Source organism: Primulina tabacum, chromosome 5, assembly GCF_025594145.1.
Source record: "Primulina tabacum isolate GXHZ01 chromosome 5, ASM2559414v2, whole genome shotgun sequence".
Lineage (NCBI taxonomy): Eukaryota > Viridiplantae > Streptophyta > Magnoliopsida > Lamiales > Gesneriaceae > Primulina > Primulina tabacum.
The window spans coordinates 38,471,459-38,487,730 of NC_134554.1; the positions used below are offsets into that span (position 1 = coordinate 38,471,459).

Here is a 16,272-nt window from a genome sequence, read left to right on the forward strand (position 1 = left end):
TTTAGCTGAATATAAATAATTACTTGTAAGCACCAAGAAAATAATTATTGCATAAATAAACAATCTGATCGTTAATTGTGCATGAAAGAGAGTGGTGTTGTGATGAGTGGCCTCTTGAGAAATTTTCTACGTCAAGCTGCTGATGTTGCGTCGCGTGATCTGGTTGGCTAGGTGGTCATAAAAGACTGATATCATATCTTAACAAATACTGTCTCTACTGGGGACATGACCAACGATAGATAAAAGGTAAGACTGATCTCTAAGGGATGTGAGACAGCACCAACAAATTGACACCCAATTCCCCGAACTCACACACCTAACAGCCTGACCCATTAGCACCCAAGTAGGTGCACTCTGTGCTGGCACGAGTATATGAAAATAAAATTGTGTCTTGGCTAACAACAACTATATCTTTTGACTTAGTAGTAATCGCTTGATCGTAACACAATCAAATGTTTACATAATGTTTGATCTCATGGTGTGAGTTTAGGATAAGGATTTTGAGAAAGTGATCGGGGGAATGTTTTGGTGAAATAAAACGTATCTTCGTTTTTTTTTTTTCTGGAGAATATAGTTATTAGTTATATATGTTAGGTATAATATAATCAAATCGTCTCCAAATCCTCTCTCTCCATAGATTTTTATTTTTAATTTTATCTTATTTTTATCATGTTCTTTAATCCTCACAATTGTTTGTGTTTAGATTAGTGTAATTTGCAAGGGTACTTGTCAATCGTTCGTGAATTGTATAATTGTTGAGGATATAAAATGGATTATCGATACATAATATTCATATATTATATTAGACTTACTTTTGTGCTCTTATTTATTTTGAAGAGTCGCTATCTTGTGAGATAGTCACACGGATCTTTATTAGTGAGACAAGTCGATCATGTTTATATTTACAATAAAATTAATATTTTTGACATAAAAAATAAAAAATTTTATGATTACTCAAATAGAAAATATGTCTCATAAAAATTAACTCAATAAACCGTGAATGTGACGAAGTTCCAAGAACATAGAATCGACTGAAGAACAAATGTTGAACTAATTATGGTACAAATGCATGGTATACTGCTTGCACAAAGTCATTGGAGTACAAAAGATGCATATTACTTGGCAATTGTTCAAATCACAGACTTCACTCCCTAACATGCACATGTAGGAAGGGAAATCATGTTGTTACTTTTTCTTGAACACTGACCAATATACTGCAACAAGTATGGTTAGTAGGGATATTAGCCACACTCTGAAAGCTCTTGCACGGTTCGCAGAATGAACGGCTCTATCATTGCTCCCCAAAGCTGCAGTCTGGAGGTCTTTTCCGGATAAAAATGGTAGAACTCCCTTCAATCCTGAGAAGGAATAGGATATTTCAAGTTACAAATGCTCTCAAGGTGACTCGAAGCATGTCATCAGGTTAAATTTCTTTCATGTTTTCAGGATAATTATTTTGTTATAAATTTGGAATTCCTAATCAAAAGATTATGTGAGAAAATAGAAGGTATCTCATAGTAACATGATGGTTTGAAATTCATGACCCCTTTTTCTTTCCAAATGATTGTAAATTTCAAACTCGTGGATTGAAAAGCACTATTTCAACTCTGTTACGAGATTCATTGACAGAAACACAAGAGGAAAAAATTTTAAAATGTACTACAAAGGAACCAGGCAAAAAAATTTAGGAGCAATCAGTCTCAGCACTTTTGAACTGCTTAAGAAAACTCACTACCAATAAGCTTTTACATATTATGAAAAACAATGATAATTGAGTCTTTACAGCGGCAAAAGGTTCTATGTTGGGCAACTAGAAAATGATAAAAATTGACATAGGCAAGTTCATGGAGATAAAATGAAATGACTAAATTACGCCTTACTCTCTACAGCCATTCGAACTCCCCCACGTCTTGCGGGTGTATCCTGCATTAAGACAAGGAAAAATTTCTTTTACCCATAACGTAATCGAACTAGAAACCAATTAGTATTAAATTTCTCAACTTACCGTAGCCTCTACCTGCTCCAATGTCTTCATTTTTGCAAAGATGTTACTATAAAACTGGGCATCCTTCCTGTTGTATTCTCTTACCTTCTCCTTCCAAAGTTTGTACACCGATTTCACATCCCTTTAATATGCATTTTATTTTCATACAAGGTGAGATATAATGATAGTCAAGACAGAACCTGGAAGAACTTGAGGCATCTAACCTGTTGTCTGGATTGAGTTCAAGGACTTTCTTGACGTCTAGTTCTGCTAACTCCAACTCAACCAGAAAAATATTTGCCTGTGCTCTTCTGTAAAGAGCTTTAACATTATCAACATCAATTTCTAGCACTTTATTGCACAGGTTCTTTGCCTCTTTGAATTCCTTAAGTTTCAGCTTGCAAGCTGCATTGTTGAGATTGCAGGTGACTTTGAGTTCTTTTGCCTGCTCTTTCTCTTCGTCGCTGAAAGAGGACTCATGATCAATGAACGCAACAGCCTGAGAATGGAAGAAAGTCGTACTTAGAAAAGTAACAAGAAGAGAGGTTTGGCTTTGTCGTGAAAACATCTCCCAAGAAATGGATTAATACAAGATCTCAAAAGTATAGTTGACCTTTCAAACATAAGTTCCAAATATTCAGTAACCTAATATCTTAAGTCCCAAGCTGTATAGGTCCAAAACCAAAATGAACAATTCCTAAGGCAGTGGTTGCAGTTGTTCAAATCTGTATGTGTGTGTCACAGTTGTGAACCTCAGAAGTAGAATGTAATTTCTTCTCATAACTGTGCTCCACATACACAGAGGGTGCTACATTGTTAAATCACAAGCATACTTTTTCATATCTCTTTGAGGCTCGCTTGTATTTTCCTGCTCTAAACCATCTGTTCCCTTCCTCTTTCTTCTTTCCTGCAGCAGGTATTTTCTCCTCCTTACTCAATTCCCAGGACTCCTTTTCCTAACATAATGTAAATGTTGAAGAGATTGAAGCTTCAAATTACCAATTCAAGACAATAGACTTAATATATAATTGACACAGTTATGTCACCAACATTCACAAAGGAAACCATCTCAACATCGTAATATACAACAGAATTGCCAGGTACAACAGCTAGCTCTTGTCGAGATTCAGATGGTCCAAATGCAAACTCTGGCTGAATTGTCAGAAGTGCAACCTCCTCTTTATTCATTGTCTTCACTGCTCTATCTATCCCTTCTATCACTTCATCTGTAGAAAAAGTAAAATGATAGAGCCACAATTAGAATACCATTAGAAAGAGACCTAAGAATGTCACATATTTTCTGCATTGAAGCAATGAAAATATTACCTTCGTCAACCTTGAACTCAAATGGCGACTCCTCATCATGACCTTGTCTTACAAAAACAGTTCCATCAAGTAGCTTCCCAATCAATTTCACTGTCACACATAATGATTTTTCAGCATACATGTGCAAAACATGGTAATAGAGATTCTGGAGGCTGTGGCCCACAATATGTGTTGTGATGTTCAAATGCTTAAAATCATAAAATGCATTAAGATATAATGAAATTGTATGCCAAATAGATTAATATCATGATCTGATAGTCTCCACTAATTACTGCTATTCTTTGTTTACAAATTGATATGGTACATTAACACGCACATGTACACTATAAATAATTATATTTCAACTTGCCACGGAATTTACAAAGGCCATAATTATTCTAAGAAATAGATAATTTTTCTCACAGTTTATGACGCTTTAAACATAAGAGTAACATCGGTTGATATATCCTTCCCTAGTTCCTTGTGTTATCCCAATATATTTAGTACAAATTTTGGGTCATTAGCATTCAACCATGCATTTTTCAGCATTTTCCAAAACCTGCCTTACCTTGTACAGTTGCACCGTCATTTGGATGCTCATAACCCTCTCCTTCCTTCAAGATCTTTTTCAGAATCTTGTTGTCATGGACAATATCGGAAACTCTTTTCCATGAGACCAATTCCACATTTATTTGAAGTGTAGCATTTGCTGGCACAACACATTCATCGCCAACGGCTTTACTACCATTCTCTCCGAATCCATCTGCCAAAGTTACTGATGATCAGGTACCAAATGGAGCAGCCTTAGAAAAATAACACATGAAATGAAGTAGACTTACATTCTGACTTAACACTGAGCAGTGCTCTTTCTCCCTTCTTCATCGTCTTCACAGCTTTGGACAGAGCAGGGCAGAGATGGCCTGATTGCGAAATACAATATGAAATACATATACAGTTTCACTAGAGAGCAAAGAACAATAATCAGAAGAAATATACCATCTTTAACAGTGAACTCTACCCCATCCTTGCTTGAAACAAGTGTTCCATCTTCGAGTTGAACTTCGTACTTGACTGCAATTCATAACAGGGTTGCAGAAGATATGAATCACTTACCCGATTTAATTAATGGAGTGACCAACAAAATATGCACAGATAACCCACCAAACACTTCATCCAGATCTCTAGGATTCTGCCAACCCTCTCCTTGTTTGAGTACTTTTTTCAGTATTCCTCCATCCTTGGTTATGTCTTTGACGCTTATCCAAGAGAGCAATTCAACTTCAAACTGAAGAGTAGAATTGGGAGGTATTGTCGGAGGGGATCCAGACTCTCCGTAGGCCAGCTCTGGTGGGATGACTGAAGAGGGCCTTTTCCCCTTTCTTCATTGTCTTGATACCTTCATCCCATCCTTTTATCACATGTCCTACAAAATTATAGAAAATATTGCATAACAATACCAATTCACCTGGATCATTCTTAATTTTGCATTTAATCATTTTTTGAGGATTGTGATCGGCATTCTGATTCAAATTTTATTGAATCAAATGTTCCAATAATAAAGTGGAATTTCTCTGCTGCATGCCTCAAAAAATAGATGTTCTCAGTTAAAGAGAGACCACGAGCGACTGAGACTAAAATTCATATTCCTCATTAGTTAAGCAAGAAACATTTGACTGAATAGAAACATACCTTGTCCTAACTTAAAATTGAAAGGCATGCCATGGTCAATGCTCGAATCAAACTGTTCACCATTCAGCAAAGTACCCACATAATGAACTGCAAAAAATCAAAAATCAATTATGCTTATTTGTAAATGTTAAAAAAATCACCCAAGTACTAATTTTTTTTTAAAAAAAAAAATTAACCAACCAACAGACCACAAAACATCCAACTTAAATTACATAGTATCCCCACTATAAAAATGTAACAGATTGATGCAGATAATGGGAACTCCAGTAATACCTATGGCATAAGTCAATTTGTTAAACAATAATGTAAGCAATGCCAGTGAATTTTCCCAAAGATCACAGTCGGTAAATGCGAGCAACATTCATACTTAGGTATCAAATTGTCCAACAGACCAACAGTTAGAGCAGTTGCATCAAGATTGACAAACAAGATTTCCAAATAACGCCACAAGATTTGGCTAATCCGCCAATCTATATTTCACATCTCAAAAGGGTTTCACGCAATTGCATTGCAATCTAATTAATCAAGAAAATTTACTAACAATAATATATAAAGAAGATAAACAACAAATCGTCGATATTTATACCTTCAACTTCATCTCCAGAATTGGGAGTCTCCCACCCTTCACCTTCCTTCAGAACCTTCTTCTTCAACCCATTTTCTCCGATCTCTTTCTCTTCTCCAACTTTGGGAACCGGGTCTTCAACTGGAAGATCAGAATCGTCGTCCATTCCTATATCGTAGTTCCCAGCAGCTGGAAACTCAAGATCATCGTCCATAACGGAAAACCTTCGAGATTAAACCTAAATAGTATCTGCTCGAGATTTTATAATGCAGGAGAACCGAATCAAGAATTTCTTCTGCGGGCTTATGGAAGCAGTTTGGCTCTAGAAAGTTCTCAGGTGTTGGAGAGCTCGAATGAGTGACTCTCAAACGGTCCCGAGTGGAGTTTGGTTTGGTATTTATTTAAACTTTTAATTAATAGTTTCAAAAAAAATTTAAATTTTTTTTAAAAAAATCAAATTTAAGCCAAATATTTTCAATTTTCATTATAATTAAATTATTTTAAATAATTCAATCGAATTATCATAAATTTAAATAATTCGATAGAATTATCATAAATTTAATATTAAATAAATATTTTTTAAAATTTTAAAGACCATAAAAGTATAATTAATTGTTTACTACAAATCTACAAAATAATATAATAAAAATAAACTAATTACCAGTTAGTATTTCATATTTATGTTCATTATTTTTTATTTAATATAAATATAAATATATTTTTATAAAAAATATTCATTCAAAAAATTTAATGAAATCTTGTGTTGGGATCGTTTAATCGAGTTTTTTTTTTTTTTTTTTAGAATCCTGCATTTAATTTAAAAATTATGTTTTAAAAATTATTTTTAGGTAAACAAAACTGAATGAAATTTGTTTATTTTATCATTATGTGGTTTTTCAAATAGGAAATTCAAAATTAGAAGTTTTACATTTTTTTATAAGTGAATAGTTAAATTTTTGCCCAAGCCTATTGGCCCCTAACATATGACATGGCCTGGCTTCGAGATATGTGGAAAACATCCTCGATGGACGTAAAAAGTAAGTTTTTTTTTTTTTAAGTTCATCTTACGGATCTATTTCCGTGATGTAGATTAACTCGATTCATAATTAAAATGAAAATTAATATTTTATCATAAAAAACTATTTTTTTCTCATTAATGCAGTTGGTTGGAGATCCGTTTCAAAAAATTAAAATGTGAGACCGTATCATAAAAAAATTTATATATAAGAAAATACAAAACAAAAGAGAAAAAGAAATGATTTTGTGATATAGAGATGAAATCATCGATATTTTTTAATAATAAAATCATCAATTTTAACCGTTATTTAGGTTGTGTTTGGATTGATGGATTTGAAATATATTTGTGTGTGTGTGTGTGTGTATATATATATATTATATTTAGAGAAATAAGGCAATAAACTTAAAATTCATCTATTTCATGTTTATATATTGTTTCATGTTAATTATAATGAATTTCAAGTTCACTCAATAATGAAAACATTTGAAATACATTATACTTTGTGTAATTAATATGTAAATAAATAATGCACGATTTAAGATTTCATTCTTAAAAGTAAAATAATAATTGAAATCCATTTATTTCAAATCAATCCATCCAAATGCAACCTTAATAAAAACTTATTGAAGCTCCATCAAACAAATAAAATTGGAAAAACCAAAATGTCCCACAAATTTTTCGATAATATCATAGACCATGATAATATATAGTTAAACAAACTTATGATATTGATAAAATTGTTAATCGATTGAAAGACGTAAAATTATTGCATGAAGACAACAAAACATACAAATTGATACTCACTTGAAATTTAGGGTCCGATTCCAGCAAGTGACACTAGTCCATACGCAGGCTTTGAATTTGCTCTGAGCCTGAAATCACGAAGAAGACCGTTAGAAAGGGGTCGGGAGGGTGTCCCGGCGTAGCCTCTCCGACACTCAAGTCAGAGATTGAGAATATAAGTGGGGAACATCTAAGGGTGCTGCTGAAAAAATAATATAATGAATATGAATGAGTTGGACACTCAAACCTGATATTTATAGGAGAATACATGGGCCTGTCACGGGTCTTCTATCCTGGTTAGGGATGGGCCGGGGCCCACGATCTGGTCTGGGCTCGATTGGGATGAGCACATCCATGGGGTATCACCAGTCTCCCCCCCCCCCCACCCCAAGTCGAACTGAATCGCAGGTTCGAAGTTCGATTACTTGCATGGTTCTCGGCTTACAACATGTGAGTTGTGTATTCTTCTCATACCGCTCATTAGTCTCCAAAAATTTGGAAATAAATTAAACCACCTTCCTATTTGAAGGTCCAGATCTGTTAGGCTCCCATACTCGCCAACCACAACCCCTTGCGCTCGTCGCCTCGCCTACGCCAATTCCTCTCGCGCGCCCACGCCGCACCTCCTTTCTCGCTTGTCTAGCTCTCAGCCTCTTCTCGCCTCCATCTCGCCTCGTCCCCGCCCTTCTCCCTTGCTAACACCCACGCCCGCATACCATCATGGCATCCTCGCCTCGCCATAGCCTCGCGGCCTCGCCTCACAGCCACACCCTCGCGCAGCCCTCGCCTGTCTCGCCTCTTTGTAGTTGCCTTGCCCCACGCCCGCAGTCTCGTCTCACTCCCATCTCCTCGCTGCTCGCCCGCAACCAGCGCCTCGCCCTTGTGCCCTCTTGCCGCATCCTCACCCCTCGCATTCCTACCGTGCGCCTTGCCCTCGCCTACAGTATCTCTCCCTCACCCACAGTCCATCGCCTCACCTTGCATGGCGTCGCCCAATTTCCTCCTTCACCGCTTCGTTCACGATCGCCCCTTCATCGTAGCCTCTCGCCCACACCGCCTCACCATAGCCCCGCCTCACCGCCCATATCCTAATCTCGTCTCGCCCACGCCCTAGGCACCCTGCACCCTCGCTCCCTCGTCCTCCTCATCGAGTGAACGCCTGAGCTCTCGGCCCTCCTTGAGCACCCACGCCCAGCCGCCATGCCCGAGCTCTCCGTCACAGACTTTGGCACTATCGCCCATTCACTATCTTGTGACAAGGTGCAATGTGCCAGTGACGATTCCATCACTATCGGCACTTATGTCACAAGATCACTCGTCTAATATTCGTCTAATACATGCTTCTATAAATCAATAGAACAAGCATATCAATTCAAATCAATGTAAATAATAATAATAATTATTTGATTTAGGGAAACTCAAGTATATCCTACTCGAGTCGATCTCCCAATGCCACATTGACTTATACTTTTCTTTTATTGCAGTTCTGACGGCGTCCCTGTCTGGAATTCAAAGTGTCAACCCTCAATCTGGCAATGACAATATCAATAATACCATATCAATATACTGCTCAAATCAATACCAATCTGATCAATCTGGATTCAACCCAAAATCAATGGCATAACGGCATAATCTCGATATTCCTGTCAATACAATCTCAACCGATATTAATTACAATCCATAACCAATATCCAATACAATCGGTAGTCAATCAACAATCCAAATCTGTCCAATATCAATTGATATATTCTGAAAAATCATAACAATTGCATAATCAATATGTTCCTCAATCTGACTTCGATTCTACGATGTCTAACATGCCAAGAACATCATATATGAATCATATTTGATTCTAACAATATCATAATTTCAAGACCTATCAAAACTTAATAAAAATTACGTCCAGTTGTAGCCTGCGTCGATAGGAACACAGTACTGAAGTCGGATTGAAATTCTGACGAACAGATCTTTCACAACAAGGCGTAAGGATTTTCAACACATTCACAGAAACTTTTCTCGATTCTTTTCTGATGGTTTCTGAGGAATTAAACTTGATACATATATATATATCATGCATGTACGGGGCAAGTGGCTTCATGTTTGTCTAACACGTCTCGCGCATATGCGCGACATCAACCGGCGCATATGCGCGAGACCTACTGGTCTTCGCGTTTCACTTCTCAGCAGCTCGCGCATATGCGCGCCTCATCTCCGCGCATATGTGTGAGGTTCTCTGGAATTGTTCATTAATTCTCGCACAGCTCGCGCATATGCGCGCACACCCTCCGCGCATATGCGCGAGGCCCTCTGCCCATCCCGCGCATACTGATCGCGCATATGCGCGAGGTGTACTGTCCTCGCACATTCTATATCTCACGTTACTTCGAATCGTGTCTCGGTTGGCCCTTCATAAGCATATCATATCATAATAAATCATTTCGCAGATTAACAGATAAAAATCTCGGGCATTACATTTCTCCCCCCTAAGACATGATTTCGTCCCCGAAATCACATGCAATCAAATCATATCAAAAGGAAACGTATATAATAGAATACTGAATAGAAAACTCACATCAGTTAAATAATGCTGGGAATTCCTATCTCATATCTGATTCAGTCTCCCAAGTAGCTTCTTCAGTGCCATGACGAGTCCATTGAACTTTTACAAGAGGAATAGTCTTCGTTCTAAGTTGCTTTTCCTTGCGATCGATAATCTGGATCGGTTTTTCAACATAACTTAGACTTTCACCAAGTTCTGTCTCGTCTGGCTGAATAGTGTGAGAATCATCAGGAAGATATTTCCGCAGCATAGTTACATGAAAGACGTTATGTATCCCCGATAATGAAGGCGGTAATGCGAGTCGATAGGCACGATCTCCTATCTTCTCGAGAATTTCATATGGACCAACGTATCGTGGAGACAATTTCCCTTTCTTTCCAAATCTGACAACTCCTCTGAAAGGTGAAATCTTTAAAAATACTCTGTCTCCTGCCTCAAATACCAACGGTCTACGTCGAATGTTGGCATATTTGGCCTGTCTGTCCTGAGCTGCCTTCATTCTCTTCTGAATCAGCTTCACTTTCTCAGTCATATCTCTGATCATGTCAGGTCCAATCTCAGGAACCTCAGAGATATTATCCCAATAAAGAGGGGATCGACATTTTCTTCCGTACAACGCTTCGAAAGGAGCCATCTCAATACTCGTCTGATAGCTGTTGTTGTACGAAAACTCGCAAAGCGGTAATGCATCTTGCCAATTAGTGCTAAAATCAAGCGGTAACTTCGTACCTAGAGCCTGCTGCAAACTCTGCCAGAAGTGCGAAGTGAACCGAGGATCACGGTCTGAAACAATCGACTTCGGCACTCCATGTAATCTGACCACCTCTCTGACATAGATCTCTGCCATCTGGTCATATCTGTATGTCATTTTGTATGGAATAAAGCATGCAGATTTGGTCAATCGATCAATCATGACCCAAATCGCATCGCAACCTTTGGAGGAACGTGGTAACTGCGTCACAAAATCCATGGAAATGTGATCTCATTTCCATTCAGGAATGGACAAACTCTGTAACAATCCTCCTGGTTTCTTCCTCTCGGCTTTCACCTGTTGGCAATTCAAACATTTGGATACAAATGTAGCAATATCAGCTTTCATTTGTTTCCACCAGTATCGTGTCTTCAAATCATTGTACATCTTCCTGCCACCAGGATGAAGGCTAAAACGACTGTTGTGCGCTTCTGTCAATATCCGCTGTCTCAAATCTGCAACATTTGGCACAACAATACGATTATTTACATACAAAACACTGTCATGAACCTGATATTCAGATTGATGTCCAGCTTTGACCATAGCAATCGAATTCTGCACATTCTGATCAACTTTCTGTGCCTCTTTAATTTTCAAAATCAGCTCTGTTTGGCTTGAACAGTATATAATCTCATCGGTCTGTAATCTGTCTCAAATACCAATCCAGACAAACAACAATCTTCTATCAAATTCGAAACACCAATCGTCGATAAGGATAAAGAACATACCTTTCGACTCAGTGCATCTGCTGCTGCATTAGATTTCCCCGGATAGTACTTGATCTCACAATCGAAATTTTTTAATAAATCGAGCCATCTTCGTTGCCTCATATTCAACTCGGACTGTGAAAACAGATACTTCAAACTCTTGTGATCAGAATATATCTCAAACTTCTCGCCGTACAGATAATGTCGCCATATCTTCAATGCAAAGACAATGGCAGCCAATTCAAGATCATGAATTGGGTAACGAGTCTCATGTGGTTTCAGCTGTCTTGAGGCATAAGCAATCACATGTCCTCGCTGCATCAGAATACAACCCAATCCTCGATGAGATGCATCACAATAAACTACAAAACCACCAGTACCTGATGGGATAGTCAGTATCGATGCACTGGTCAGTCTTTTCTTTAATTCAAGAAAACTGGTCTCACATTCTTCAGACCAGACAAATGGAGCATTTTTCTGCGTCAACTGAGTAATAGGCTTGGCAATACTCGAGAAATCTTTAATAAAACGTCGATAATATCCTGCCAAACCCATAAAACTGCAAATTTCGGGCACTGATGTCGGTCTAGGCCAAGAAATCACTGCCTCAACCTTACTGGGATCAACTGATATACCGTCTCCTGATATAATATGACCCAAGAATACAACCTGCCTCAACCAAAACTCACATTTCGACAGTTTGGCATACAGTTTCTCAGCTCTCAGAATTTTCAACACAGTTCTCAAATGCTCGGCATGCTCAATCATATTCTTCGAATAAATCAAGATATCATCAATGAATATAATAACAAAATCATCAAGATATCTCTGAAAGACACGGTTCATTAATCCCATAAATACAGCCGGTGCATTCGTCAACCCAAACGGCATGACAATAAACTCGTAATGTCCATACCTGGTTCTGAATGCAGTCTTCGAGATATCAGAATCTCTGACTCTCAGCTGATGGTATCCAGATCTCAGATCGATCTTGGAATGTACAGATGAACCCTGCAACTGATCAAACAAATCATCAATGCGAGGCAAGGGATATTTATTCTTTACTGTTGCTTTGTTCAGTTGCCGGTAATCGATGCAGAGTCTCATCGAACCGTCTTTCTTTCTCACAAACAGTACTGGAGCACCCCAATGAGACACACTCGATCTGATATACCCCTTGGCCAATAAATCCTCCAACTATTTTTTCAATTCTTTCAACTCAATCGGTGCCATTCTGTACGGAGCCCTCGAAATCGGAACTGTACCTGGCATCAACTCAATACTGAAGTTTATCTCTCGAATCGGAGACAATCCAGGAATCTCATCTGGAAAGACATCAGCAAACTCACACACCACTGGCAAGTCCGCCAATGATGGACTCGATTTCAGTAGATCAACTGAATAAACAAGGAATCCATCCTCTCCTTTCTATAACAATCGAGTCATGGACAATACGGATATCAAAGGAATTCTAGATCGAGAACCCTTACCGTAGAATTTCCACTCATCAACCATATCCGGTCTGAATCTCACCATCTTGTGGAAACAATCAACAGTAGCTCTGTACTTGGTCAACATATCGATACCGATAATACAGTCAAAATCAGACAACCCAAGCACAATACAGTCTAACTCAATCTCATGCCCATCATACTGTAGCATACAATGTTTAACAGATTTCACTGATATCAAACCTGTCCCTAAAGGAGAAGAGACAGACACTACAGTAGATAATGACTCAATAGGCAATGAATGCATCAATGCAAATCGCTCAGATATGAATGTATGCGATGCACCAGTATTTATCAATACATATGCAGGATAACCTGAAATAAAACAGTTACCTGCAACAACATCGTCAGGTGCCTCCTGAGCCAGCTCCTCTGTCAAAGCAAATACTCTGGCCTACTGTCTAAGAGGCTGGCTAACTGTCTGACTACCTCCTGGCCTCTGCTGTGACTGATATGGCGCTGGCTGAAATGAATGAACAGGGGCTGATCGTCTATCAGTCTGTACCGCTGATCCAGATGATTCGGCACCTTGTGATCTCTGAGAATCTCTCTGGGGGCAGACTCTTGGCAAAATGTCCCTGTTGCCTACATACGGCAACTGCCGAACACTCCTCGCCACTGCTCAGTGGAATGCTTCCCTCCACAAGTGCGACAGTAAGGTCCTGTATAACTCTGGCCCTGACCAGTCTGTCTCGAGCCACTAAAACTATATGAACTACTTCCAGATCTCTTAAACTGCTTTCCCTTAGCTTTCAGGAAATCTTACTTTCCACTCCCATCCCCCGCATATGCGCGCATACTGATCGCGCATATGCGCGAGGTGTACTGTCCTCGCACATTCTATATCTCACGTTACTTCGAATCGTGTCTCGGTTGGCCCTTCATAATCATATCAAATCATAATAAATCATTTCGCAGATTAACAGATAAAAATCTCGGGCATTACATCAACCATCAAGACCTCCCTCAAACTCACATGCATCCATCACACCTAGTGAGTCTAAAGACTCAACACGTCATATCCTTGATAACAAGTAATACGTAATACAGTTAACATATAACAGTGAAAAATACTTGTACTTAAAATATCGTTTTCATGAAGATGCATAAAATTAAAACATAACATTTTCGTAAACATTTTCATGATGCATAAAACTTTAAACATAAACGTTTTCATAATCTTATGCATAAACATTTTCATACACATTTTCATAAACATATTCATCTGAACATACATAACATGAACCTCAACATTTTCCTTTTCCTCATTTCATAACATAAATCATTTCATCATGACCATAAACATTTTCCTTTTCTTTATTGAATTCAGATCGTTAATTGTGACTTTCCTCAATCCTCAAAAGTCGATGGATCCATTTACATGAAATCACAGTACTGGGCGGCGGGGATATCAGCGACATAAGATCGTCAACTGAGCATTGGCCTATCCTCAATCATATCCTCATATCCCCATTTGTCGATGGATCCATCTACATGAAACCATAGTACTGGGCGGCGGGGATATCAGCGACGATCTCTCGTCCACTGAGCCTTGTCCTATCCTCATTGAATGGAAATACGATCGTCGGGCTCCCTCTGGGGCCTTCTCCCATAAATAGGCCCCCTCTGGGGCCTTTTCCCTCACGATATCTCCATTCTTATCCTCATATCCTCAATAGTCACAATTACTTCACTTCATTCAACGTTTTACATTTTCATCACTTTATAAAAAGCATGCATTTAATATCCTTTTCCTTTTAAAAACAAGCATACAACATATCTTTTAACGTTATTGTTTCCTCATAAATATCCATAAACATTTTAAAAGAAACCTTTCAACCTGTAAAAATCCATAAATATTTTAAATAAACATTTCAACATTATAAACATTTAAAATATTCATTTTGACATTTAAATCATAAACATTTAAAATAAACCTTTCGACATAACAATCTCTAAACATATAAAACTTCCATAAACATTTAAAATAATCATTTTAACATGTAAAATTCCATAAAAATCCATAACCATTGAAAATAATCATATTAGCACATAAAAAAGCGTTCAGGGCACTGCCATGACGTCTACTAATTTCTAGGTGTAAAATGATTGTTTTACCCCTGGACGTAAAATTTCACGTTTTTGACTTTTCTTAATTCCATAGACTCTAACATGTCTCAAATAATTATTTAAGCTTACATGAATTTTCTCATATTTTTATTTAGCTTAAATCGAGGACTTTTAAATTAATATTTAAATAAGATGTATTAATGCGTTTTAATCTCGAATTAAACCAAAACTTAATATAAAATTCTCAAATTAAAAACTTAGACTTTTAATAATTATTTAAGCTTAAATATAATTTTTCATAATTTATGAAGCTTAAAACTAGGCGTTTCAATTAATTCGTTAATTAGCGTTTTGTGCGGCGATAAAATCCCGGATAAATCCAAAACTCGTTATTTTGATCCCAAATTTTAAACATAACATTTTTAAGATTTATTCTACCCTTCCAAGTCATGAGCCACACCCTTGGACCCATGGATTCATTTTTAGCCTTTTAATTTTCGAAATAGACACCTTATCGAACACACCGAGCCATCTCCTAATTTACTCGATCCACGCCCGAGCCACCTTGAGCCAAAACCTAGCCAACCCATCTAGGCACCCTCCTGACCAAGCCCAGCCCAAAAAACATGAACCTAACCCGCTCAAAAACTTGCTGGAACTCGACCCATGTTTCTGCATGTGTGTGAGTGTGCTTCCTTGTATGTCTAGGACTCCTAACCCAACTAGGACTCTCCTAGCCGAGCCACCACCGAGCCCTCCTGTCCCTAACTACCCATGGACCATGCCCAGACCATCACCAACCAGCCCAAGCCCCTGGACCGTGCGCACGAGCCGCCTGAAGTAGAACAGCAGCCTGCGCACCAAAATACTTCCCTCTCGTTTCATGTTTCCTCTCGAACCAGCAGCCACCCAAGCCGCACCAGCCCTTGTCAAGACCCTTGTGCACCCTCTTAGGACCCTAAGGACCTAGCCTAGCCCAGCACAGACCCCCTGGCCGAGCCCCTCTCTTCCCTGCACCAGCAGCAAACCTGCGCTGCTTCCCTTGCAACTCACGGGTTGGAGTCCTAGCTTGCTAGGACTCCTTCCCATCCCAGATGTTCGAGTCCTAGCGTGGCTAGGACTCTACCCCTGACTCATATATGACCCTAGCTAGCCCTGGCCCCAAGCCCAGACCAAGCCAAGCCTTCAAGCCCCAAAGCCGGACCCCTTTGAACAACCCACACCAGAATTCTGTCCCTACTTCTGATGTGTGCCTGTGTAGCCTATGTTGTGTGACTTAGGACCCTTTAAAACACATAGAACCCACCCTTAGACCTTACCTAATCATGG

General features: G+C 38.5%; 1 pseudogene; it reads right to left on the bottom strand.

The window, feature by feature from the left end:
- Positions 1-968: 968 nt before the first annotated feature.
- LOC142547600 (70 kDa peptidyl-prolyl isomerase-like) lies at positions 969-5,913 on the bottom strand (annotated as a pseudogene).
- Between the last annotated feature and the right edge of the window lie 10,359 nt (positions 5,914-16,272).